Source organism: Diospyros lotus, chromosome 9 (genome assembly GCF_014633365.1).
Source record: "Diospyros lotus cultivar Yz01 chromosome 9, ASM1463336v1, whole genome shotgun sequence".
Taxonomy (NCBI): domain Eukaryota; kingdom Viridiplantae; phylum Streptophyta; class Magnoliopsida; order Ericales; family Ebenaceae; genus Diospyros; species Diospyros lotus.
The window spans coordinates 7,444,928-7,456,283 of NC_068346.1; the positions used below are offsets into that span (position 1 = coordinate 7,444,928).

Below are 11,356 nucleotides of genomic sequence, written 5' to 3' on the forward strand. Positions count from 1 at the left end.
TTTATGGCTAATATTTCAATACTAACTTGATAACTTAATTGCAAAAATGGAAGATATGAGTAGTGATAGAATTCTTCATGATTTTCATGAGATGGATAGAATCCCCACACTAAAATTCTAATGGATATATATTCGCCATGTTGGTGAAGATTGCCAGATTGATTGATTCTCATAAATCTTGAGATGCTTATTTGGGAGATGATAGAAGTAAGTTGTTTGATGTTTTGTAGCTATGCAAGTGCCATAACACACTTGTAAATTGACCTATAACTGATGGGCTTTAGTTTGCATTTTGCATGAAGAATAAAGGAAGGAACATATACACATTGACCAAATCCATATCCAAAGGTCAAGGGATCCATTTATCTTCCCAAGAATCCAATTCTTAATTGACCTGTGTCTCTTATCTCCTAATTATTCGAATATGAAGTTATATATATAGAAAACACGAAAATATATATTTATTTAAAAACTTAAAAGATGAACTCATCTTGAACTTAATTATAACCATACCCCTAAATATTCTCTTGGCACACTTCCCAATGATTTAGATTTTTAAAAAAAAAAATAATTATTTTTAGGTGATTTTACTTTCCAAATGAATGAGGTGTTACGGATACACCCTACACAACAAGCAAACAAACAATGGCAAAAACAAAGTCTATAAAAGACAAAGATCAAGATATGCATAACAATAAAACAAAAGGCAGCAAACAGTAAGATCACCAAGGGCCGGCCACAAGTAGTACTTGAATATTGAATTTTACAAAGCCATCAATTGCTTCGACTTTAAAAAGTAACTTAGGTAGGTAATTAAATTAAACAATTTGTGGGCTCTGCCAAGTTTTTGTGTCCTAGTCGATGGCAAATCCCACTTTTATATATATATATATATATATATATCTTTCAGCTCGCGGAAACAATGGATTATGGAGTTTATAAGAACTTGGAATCAAATATTGTGAAGCTTGAATTCTATGGGACATATAGATAAATAATAAGTGCACGGTACGTAGTGGCCTCCTTTTGTAAAGTTATAATGTTATAATTATCTGGCCTTAAAAATAATCCAAGTGCCCATTAAACTTTGATTAATTCCCAGCAGGCGAAAGATGTGTCTTAGACATTCTTTTGGCCCTTGGGAGAGGGAATGAGTCGTTAAGTTAGCTGCATTTCTTCGAAAGAACTGGACACGTTGACACTGATTAGTGGAATCTGAGCATTAAGCCACCTATTATGGCTTGTTTTACGTGGCCCAATTAATGTGGTTATTCGCGAGAGATCTATTGCGTGTACTATTTAATCAACTTTCCAACTCAATCGATCCGGTTCTATATGTATATATAAATCCTGCATGTGCGGTTGCTTGATTGATCATTGTAAGGCAGAAAGAAGAAGAAGAAGAAGAAGAAGAAGGAGAATACTGATTCGGAGGAGTTTCCAACTGCCCTCAAAGGCTTCCAATATTCCTGCATTAGGATGGGATCGATCCTGAATGTGGGATATTGGACCTTTGAAGGTGATTGAAGACTCTCTCCTCTTTAACTGTACCCACGTTAATTCTATCAGTTTAGAGATCGACGGAGGGAAGTTCTAAGGTAATTGATCAATCATATAATTATTTCTAAGATTGGTTTTAATTGCTTCGAATAATGCCCCATATATATAAACTAATTCTGCTTTCAGATGATGATATATATGCTATTGGAAGGTTTAACTAGTGTTTAATTAGTTTCTAAACTATACTTCTCAAGAATTTAATTCATCTGTTTAAACCCATTGAAATTGAAACTAGCAAGCAATCAAGTAGTCCCCTTCATGAGCACGCGCGCGCGCGCGCACACACACACGAAGAATTCATGGGGAAGTTTTATAGGATCATGATGACAAGTTGGTGCCAAACCTAGCTAGAGGCTGCTTGTGGCCCAAGAAAACTCACTTTTTCTCTTCCAAGGTGATGGAAAATTATTCATTTGGCTGTTTCTCGGTAAGTTCCTTGCACCTGCACTTATTATATATAATCTATCATTCCAGAAGCTTCAAAACCTCTTGCGCTTTGAAGTAAGAGACATCATCTTTCAAGTAAGCTAGTTCTTTTGAGATATTATTAATGTTCTGTTTATAATGAATATGTTACACTCCACGTAATTTAATACCCGTATCAAGTAGGAGGAGCCATCTCGATCCAGATAGTTATTGGACGATTGTGGAGCTGTCTCCAAACTAATTAATTATCTCCAGATGAAGATGATTGTGGAATTCTGAAATCCTTTAATGATATATATAGAAGGGGTCTTGGACATTTTTAGCTTGCCCTAATAGTTTTGATGATAGTTCCTTTAATTATATTTTAGAAAATTTTACGGAAATATGGGCGTAAAATATTTTATATTTAAACGTATTTTTCAATGTAAAATGTTTTATACAAAAAAAATTATTTTTTATCTTATTTTCTAGGGTTTGTTACTTTCTTTGTATTGTAAGATATTTTTTAAACATTAGTTTTATATATGTGTTTATATATATGTATGTATGAATTAATTCATCAATTAATTACGGGATTAGTTACTTACTAATCTAATCAAACAGGATATTAAGTCTCAGATAATTTCTTTTTAAATTAAATCAATGAAACAGAATTACATCTTTTAATTTGAGCAAACTCTTTCAATAATTTTTTTTTTTTTTTGTTTAATGTCTTTTTCCAAATAATCTGTCTCATTGAAAAGTTCATTAACCACCCTACCCTTTGTTTCAAATCCCAGCTGTATATTAAGTAAATAAATTTCTGTGTGAATTTAATTATTCCTAAGAAGTTTAAAACCCAAGTGATGATAGAACCATATGGCATGCTAGCTAGTTAACTTTTGATGCATTGTTTGTTAGTTTACGTTACAAGAGTATAAGAGGTCGGTTATGCGTTATCTATATATATATGTTCAAACTCATTTATTTGTTAAGTCAGCTCCTTCCAATTAGGGTTACTTAATATATATATATATATATATCTTTATATATATAAAAGGCGTCCATGCATGCATGTGTGCCTTAGGGTAATTAATTGAAATTGAAAAGAGAGGAAGATTGAGATTCCAGCAGTGAGACAACTGGTAAAGAAAGAAAGGGTTTTAATTTTGCAAACCTTTGGTTAAGAAAGATCAACTGGTAAAGCTATCGTACGTACGTGCTCACCAAGCTCTATAAGGTGGGCGGTTTTAATTAATTGTTATTTCGGCTCATTAATTCTGAGTATTTTTCATATGTTCTATTTGATTAGATTTATTAATTTTTTTCTTGTATGAATGTCAAGAATTTGATTCTTGAAATTTGATCGTCGAGATGTTTCTAGTTGATCTAGAGAAGAACTTTTGTACATTATTGCCCATCGTTTGATAGTGAAAGATTGACTTGCTTGTGTCCATGATTTTTACTCCCCATAGTGTGATGTTTGTTGTGATTCTTGATTTATTGTTCCAAGTTACAAAATTTTCTATCTTGTATTAAATATAATTAAAAGCTAATACAAGTAAAACGATTAATCTAAATAGTTCAAATTATCATGTATATAAAGGAAAAAATGGGAGATTTTGTATATATAAAATATTATTATTTGCCAATGTTTACCACTGAGAAGTCAGAAAATAAAAATAATGAAGAATATAAGTTGTTTTATCAATAAATTTGTGAGTATGTTAGTGATGAATGGATCACTACAAAAAAAAATAATAATAATAATTTTAGAGACGATATTTTTTTTCATCTCTAATAAAGATGAATTTTGAGACCGATTAACAAAAAAGGTTTTAGAGATCGAAAATATTTCCCTGAAGTAGAAACAAGATCAAAGACTGAAATTTTTTCCTTTAGAGATGGATTCAAATAAGGAAATTTTTCGTATTTGATGTCAGAGACAAAATTAAAGATGGAAAATTTTTGTATTTAATTTTTCAATTATATTAAGAGTTTTTTATTGTATGCTTTTAAGTCACATCATAAAAATAATTATTATAATAAAATAATTATTATTACCTTAATTATTCTTATTTTTTATAAAAATGACTTTTCTTAAATATATAATTATTCTAGATTGTTCCGATGATAGAGTGTAATATCCCCCCAAAAAATAATAGGAATAATAATTTAATCATAATAATAGTAAACGAAATTAAATTAATTAAACTAAATTAATTTGTTTAAAACATGTGGCTGTGGGCGTATGCTTGGAGGCTACGCCTTGCACAATAGCCTTTTCTGTCAAAATGAAGCAGAGAGTGAGCAGAGGGTGAGAGATAGAGATCGAGATTGAGGGAGATAGAGAGGATGAGACTGAGAGAAAGAGAGAGAGAGCGAGCTCGAGAGCTCGAAGGCCGATCAGCCATGGCAGCCGTTGCCATGGCCGACGAGAAGCGGCAGTGGCTTGAAGAAGCTGCGGCCATGGGGTGATGCGGAGCAACCAGCAGCGGCGGCGACGACGCGGAGCAGCGACAGATGGCGCGGAGGCCGGCTAGGGGCGGGCGAGGGCGGCGTTGGTCGAGGCGGCGGCCGGTGGATGCTCGGCCGCGCCACTGGTGCGCTGGTTGCAGGAAGAAGAAGAAAAAGGAGGCAGCAGCCGCGGGGAAATGAAGAAGAAGAAGAAGAAGAAGAAGAGAAGAGAAAAGAAAAAAAAAGAAAGAAAAGAAAATAAAGAATTTTGGGATTATTTCGGCATGGGAAGTGGTCAGGTACGTGGGTAAAAATTAATAAAAGTCTGATATGTTTAAATTATAAATTTTACGCGATTAAAATTAATTAATTTGGGTCCCGGTTGTGTCATTTGCTAGGAAATGATTTAATTTGCCTCGGGAGCTTAAGAGAGGTCGGAATGAGCTAATTTCAGACAAGTTCCTAATCCTTTCCTCGTATTCTTTAATTCCCCTGAGAAACCCTGTGATTTCTCATATTTTATACCCTCCCTTCGTCTGTTTCAGCTCGTTTATTAATTATGAAATTTGGAGTCGTTTAATTTAAATTTAATTTATTAAGCTGGCTTCAAGGATTTTATTAGCGTGATTTAATTTAAAATAAATATGAGACTCGTTGAGATATTAATTGTGGTGTGCTTACGTGGGATTTTAGACGGCTAAATTAATTATATTATACGGTAGATTTATTTAATTAAAGCCGCGATTTTATTTATTGCCAGCGAACGTTTTACTTCGCAACGGGTGGGCAAAGAAAAGCAAGGAACGGCCGTGTAAAGGCAAGCTCTTAACTCTCTCTTCGTGTTCTTCAATTCCCGTGAAACACCCATTGATTTCCTGTATTTTATCTTCTCTCTTACTTTAATTCGGCACCTAGCCTTATTTGTTGAGTTATTATTCAGTGTTTTAAGTTAAATTAAATCCGAGACATCTAGAGTTTTATTTGTTGTGAGCTTACGGGGGTTTGCACCGCCCCCACTCCTTTCGGGAATGATGCTGAACCAGTTTGGGGACTAGGTTCCTAGACGTGAGGGTTTATTTACGATTTTATTGGATTTTCTTACAGTTTTTCTCAGATTTATTTATGGTTCGGTTAGAGCTATCGAGCAGTGGGGCAGGGGTCGGTTGTTGGTGACGTTGGGGTAGACTATGGTACGGCCCTGAAGTGGACCGTCGGGTGGATACCCCTAGTCACTGGCCGTTGACCGGTGCCGGGCACTGCTGACTAGCTCTGCCGGTATGTGATTTACTGCATGATTAGATACCTTGTATTACTGTTCATGATTTGATATGGACATGGGTACAGGATGCATGTTGGGATATTCATTTATTGAGTATGCTTGGACACGAACATTCTAGTTTGGTTAGGTTGCATCCAGCGCGGCATATGCATGGCGTGTGATTTACTATGTGGGCGGAGCATGGCCTGATGCCTAGATGTATGGGCGCCTTGTATCACGTTGATGCTCACTACGCCATTGCATTTCTATGTGCATTGCATGGATACTGGTAGTATTTAGTTCTCAGATGGGAGTACCGTTCCGAGGGAGCCTATGGCTCGGTTGTCCAGAGTATCGACGGATACAGGTGACAGGAGTACCGGCCTGGGACAGCGCGCGCAGGTTTGTGGAGATATTTGTTGCCTTTCAGAGCAGCGGCAGGTTGGTATGGGACTTGGGTGCCGAGTGTCTTATGTGAGCCCCAAGGACCGGTATGTGTTTTTATTTTGTTATGCTATTGAGCTGTTGTGTTGTAGCGTCTCATGGCTTGTGTGTACCTGGGGGTTTATTTTGAGGAGAGTTTTCTGGTTATGTTCAGCCGTCAGCCTTTCTTTCTGTATGCTTGCTGAGTCTCTCGACTCACTTTGCTTTCCATCATTCCAGGTAGTGGCGGCATGGGCCATAGCAAGGGAGTCAGCTTTAACGGCAGAGTCGGTGTGGTGTACAGGTAGTCTCGTCAATCCCTATCCACTCTGATGTCTAAGTAGAATTTACTCTATTATTTTGTACTGTGCCAGGTGTTTTCTCGAGTCTTGTGTATGTCGGCACAGGAGTTTGTATTCTTTTATTTATCTTGTGACCGCTGTGTTAGCGGGGTACCCATAGTGCATGCATGTCTTGAGCTTTGCTTCCGCTGTTCTTATTTTCGTGTATGCATGCTGGGGTGGTCTTTGTCTCTTGTTTCATTATTTTTCTCCTCCCGTAGGCGCTCCCGTTCGGGTAGTCCGAGCGACTGGGATATCCGGGCGGGGGTGCTTACAATGTTGGTATCAGAGCGTAGTTTGAGTCAGTTTTCGAGGATGAGTTCCTGTACACCAAGGTTGTCGGGTAGAGTTAGGGAGGTTTAGGTTAATTAAATAGGGTCAGACTGCGTTAAGTTGAGTTTTGCTTATTTGCGCCAGAGATCGTGTCCTAATTTATATTCGTGCAGGGGTGATAAATGCACGTTAGGAAGGGACCGTGAAGTGGCATGAATGGGATATCTTTAGGACTTGTGCCTGCCCAAAGTGTTTGGGTAAGAGGTTGGAATATATTTGCTTGATATTTGGTAGTTTTTGTCGATTTTAAGTATTCCTGATGGAACCCAGAGAACAGATCCCAGTGTACCCCTACCTAATCCGGATGCCTTCCCAGCATTGGATTGTTAATGGTGTCAGTGGTAACAGGAGTTTGTTTTTGGATAGGGAGGCGAGCAAGACGAAGTGGAATCCGTGTGAGTCATATATATCGTCTTGATGAGTTGTTTCAAGAGTCGATTCATCAGATCTTTTACGGATTGTCGGAGAGACAAGTCATGTTTGCCCATGAGCACATGAAGGACATGTGGAGGCGACTGACTAAAGTAGTGATGAATGATGGGAGACTTCGTTCCCATTATGATGTTTTTGCCAGGGTTGTAAGGCAAGAAGTTGCTATTTGAGGGTCCCTGGTAGGGCCGGTACAGAATGTGCCCAGGATTGGAACATAACCTGGCACATAGTCAGTCCAAGCCACTGTGAGGGTATCATCATAGCCACCAGAGGGGCATGTTGGACCCAGCCCCAGTGCAGCTAGCAATGAGGACTTAGCTTACCTGGTAGATGAAGCTACCTCGATTGTTAGGGGTGATGAGGTGAGTTTTAGTTAGTATGTTTATTAAAGGGCTGTAAAGTAAATATGTGGCTGTAAATTATGAGTGTAAGGATGGGAATTGTGTGGGAAACACCATGTACAATGTTTGAAGGTATTATGTAATGAGATGTATTAGGTAAATTTGTGAGCCTTGGGATCCGTAGGAATCAAGTAGTTATTGCTATTAGCAAATAGTGTCCTAGTGACCAGATGTGATAAATTGTGTGCACCTAGGAAGTCACCAGTCAAATCTATGATAGACATTTGGTTGTGGACTGTGTCAGCTAAGGCCGAGTGGATCTGACACTTGTTTTGTGGTGGATTTATTGGGTCCCTAACTATTGTCTATTGGCGACAGAAGTAGATGTTTGGAGCTTTCCTTGGCCTCGCCAGGCGTTGTCGACGCCCGACAAAAGGCTTGGGTCAATCTCATGAGAGATGAGGTCGTGGTAGTATGTGAGTTGGAGGTCTGTGATTGGATTTTACTAGGAGTGGCACGGAAAGGTCCCACCATGTGGGAATGTGCTATAGGAGTCCAATGGTTACTAGTAGATCTGTAGGTACCGAGATGTGTATAGGGTGTACTGAGATGGATACTGAGATGGAAAACTGAAGGTTGGTTAATGTGGTAGCTTGTGGTAGTTGATGGTTTAAACTGTCTGTACATTCAGACTAGAGATATGTAACGTAAGGAGGTGTGAAGGTAAATTGAGGTTCTGAGGGGTTTGAATTTCCTTGGAGGTTTAGGGCATCCACCCTAAGTTTAATCGAATCTGGATGGATAAATCGGAACACCAATACGACGTCCCAAGAGAGATCTGTGATGAGAATTGACTAAAAGACTATTACGGACTTGTGGACTTGAAACTTATAACGATTATGTTGTTTGGAGATTTGGCATTATTACCTAGATAGGGTACAGGTGTTTAGTTCTCACAAGTGAAGCGGAGTTCAGGTGACGCCGCGATTGGAGTGTCGAATGACTAAGGCTGTGAGTTTCTGTAATAAATAGGGTAAAGCAAGGTAGTAGCAGACGTTTTGGGCTGTCGTGGAGCATCCGTAATAAAGTGAATTAGGAATAAGAATACCACTAAGATTATTGTTGTGGGAGATACCCAGGTGTATGGCCAAGGCCGAAATTGGATATAAGGTTAAGTAACTGTTGGGTTTTGCTGTAAGGGTAGTAGTTGCTATGAGTACGCGCGGTGCTAATCACGGACCACATGCCCTAGGGTCGGTTATTAACCGAGTGAGGAGATGAGACTCCTCGGAGTGCTGGTCAAGTGGTACATCGGCAGAAACATGAGATGGCTTGTTATGCCAGTCAGAGGAACGCTTAACCCACATCTTTAAGTTGCTTTTCATTTTTGAGGAGACTTATGAGATGCCCTGGGGATTAGAACAGTTACTGATATAGTGAGGTGTTTTTAGTCGCGCAGGCTACAGAGCAAATAACACCGGTACTAAAGATCGAGTCCCAACTACCGTATTCGATTTTTGAGGAGGTCAGGGTTAGTATTTAGCGATCGAGAAGAAGTATGGTCCATTAGCTATTGGGAGTTAAAATCAGTAGCAAGACAAGACTGAGGGTTAGTGATCACCGAATGAGTTATAATAGGAACCCCTAATTGGGAATGTCGATTCCTTTAGGAGGGGAGATCTGGTGACATTTTAGGTCCCGAGATGTATTGAGTGGAGAGTGTTTATTTTTTGATAGTCTTGATTAAACTACTACCCCTATTTATTGACGGGACCCCGAGTATTTGCGACAAATGTGGGAGAAAGTACTGCCGAGAAAATGATGTGTATCTGGTTAAGAATCAGTTGAAAGAGTCAGACTAAAGGATATTGTTGTCGAATTCTTGATTGAGGATGTCATATCGTTTCTATGTTCCTATGTATCGCAAGTACGTGGCAGGTTCTGGTCACGTTATATGGTATTAAGCTCTCGTCATGCAAGAAGGTGGTTCTACTCCTGTCACTACTAGTTGTATCCGGAACTAGCTGCGTTCGCATTGAGCCTGGTGGTACGAGTCAGTTTATCATTGGGATTGAATATCGCTGAATTTTGAGTTGCCTTTAGGTTGATATGTGGTCGAGATAGCTTTGGGGAACGGTTGAGTTATAGTGTGGTAATAGGAGAACATTGTGGTTGTATGTACTATATGATTGATGACATTCCTTAAGCTAGATAAGGTATTAGCGATTATATCGTGGCCCTAGTGAGATGATGGATCGGGAAGATATGCTAGTGTATTAAGTCTAAGTAGTAGACTCAGACTTGTGAGAACTGGAAAATGGTAATATGGAATCAAGGGAGTTGTGAGCGTATCTTGAGGTCATGGATTGGACACGAATCTCGAGGATGAAATTCTAATAAGGAGGGGAGAATTGTAATATCCCCCCCAAAAAATAATAGGAATAATAATTTAACCATAATAATAGTAAACGAAATTAAATTAATTAAACTAAATTAATTTGTTTAAAACATGTGGCTGTGGGCGTATGCTTGGAGGCTACGCCTTGCACAGTAGCCTTTTCTGTCAAAATGAAGCAGAGAGTGAGCAGAGGGTGAGAGATAGAGATCGAGATTGAGAGGATGAGACCGAGAGAAAGAGAGAGCGAGCGAGCTCGAAGGCCGATCAGCCATGGCAGCCGCTGCCATGGCCGACGAGAAGCGACAGTGGCTTGAAGAAGCTGCGGCCATGGGGCGATGCGGAGCAACTAGCAGCGGCGGCGACGACGCGGAGCAGCGACAGATGGCGCGGAGGCCGGCTAGGGGCGGGCGAGGGCGGCGTTGGTCGAGGCGGCGGCCGGTGGATGCTCGGCCGTGCCACTGGTGCGCTGGTTGCAGGAAGAAGAAGAAGAATGAGGCAGCAGCTGCAGGGAAAGGAAGAAGAAGAAGAAGAAAGGAAGAAAGGAAGAAGAAGCAAGGCGTAGGGGAGGAGCTGCGGGAAGAAGAAGAAGAAGAAGAAGAAGAAGAGAAGAGAGAAGAGAAAAGAAAAGAAAGGAAAGAAAAGAAAATAAAGAATTTTGGGATTATTTCGGCATGGGAAGTGGTCAGGTACGTGGGTAAAAATTAATAAAAGTCTGATATGTTTAAATTATAAATTTTACGCGATTAAAATTAATTAATTTGGGTCCCGGTTGTGTTATTTGCTAGGAAATGATTTAATTTGCCTCGGGAGCTCGAGAGAGGTCGGAATCAGCTAGTTTCAGGCAAGTTCCTAATCTTTTCTTCGTATTCTTTAATTCCCCTGAGAAACCCTGTGATTTCTCATATTTTATACCCTCCATTCGTCTGTTTCGACTCGTTTATTAATTATGGAATTTGGAGTCGTTTGATTTAAATTTAATTTATTAAGCTGGCTTCGAGGATTTTATTAGCGTGATTTAATTTAAAATAAATATGAGACTCGTTGAGATATTAATTATGGTGTGCTTACGTGGGATTTTAGACGGCTAAATTAATTATATTATACGGTAGATTTATTTAATTAAAGCCGCGATTTTATTTATTGCCAGCGAACGTTTTACTTCGCAACGGGTGCGTAAGAAAAGCAAGGAATGACCGTGTAAAAGCAAGCTCTTAACTCTCTCTTCGTGTTCTTCAATTCCCGTGAAAGACCCATTGATTTCCTGTATTTTATCTTCTCTCTTACTTTAATTCGGCACCTAGCCTTATTTGTTGAGTTATTATTCAGTGTTTTAAGTTAAATTAAATCCGAGACATCTAGAGTTTTATTTGTTGTGAGCTTACGGGGGTTTGCACCGCCCACACTCCTT

At 39.1% G+C, this 11,356-nt stretch overlaps 1 long non-coding RNA gene across 1 annotated transcript; it reads left to right on the forward strand.

The window, feature by feature from the left end:
• The first annotated feature begins 1,162 nt into the window (after positions 1 to 1,162).
• LOC127810699 (uncharacterized) lies at positions 1,163 to 6,600 on the forward strand. Its single transcript, XR_008025525.1, has 2 exons — positions 1,163 to 1,598; positions 6,344 to 6,600. It is a non-coding gene; the product is annotated as an uncharacterized LOC127810699 (long non-coding RNA).
• The last annotated feature ends 4,756 nt before the right edge of the window (positions 6,601 to 11,356 follow it).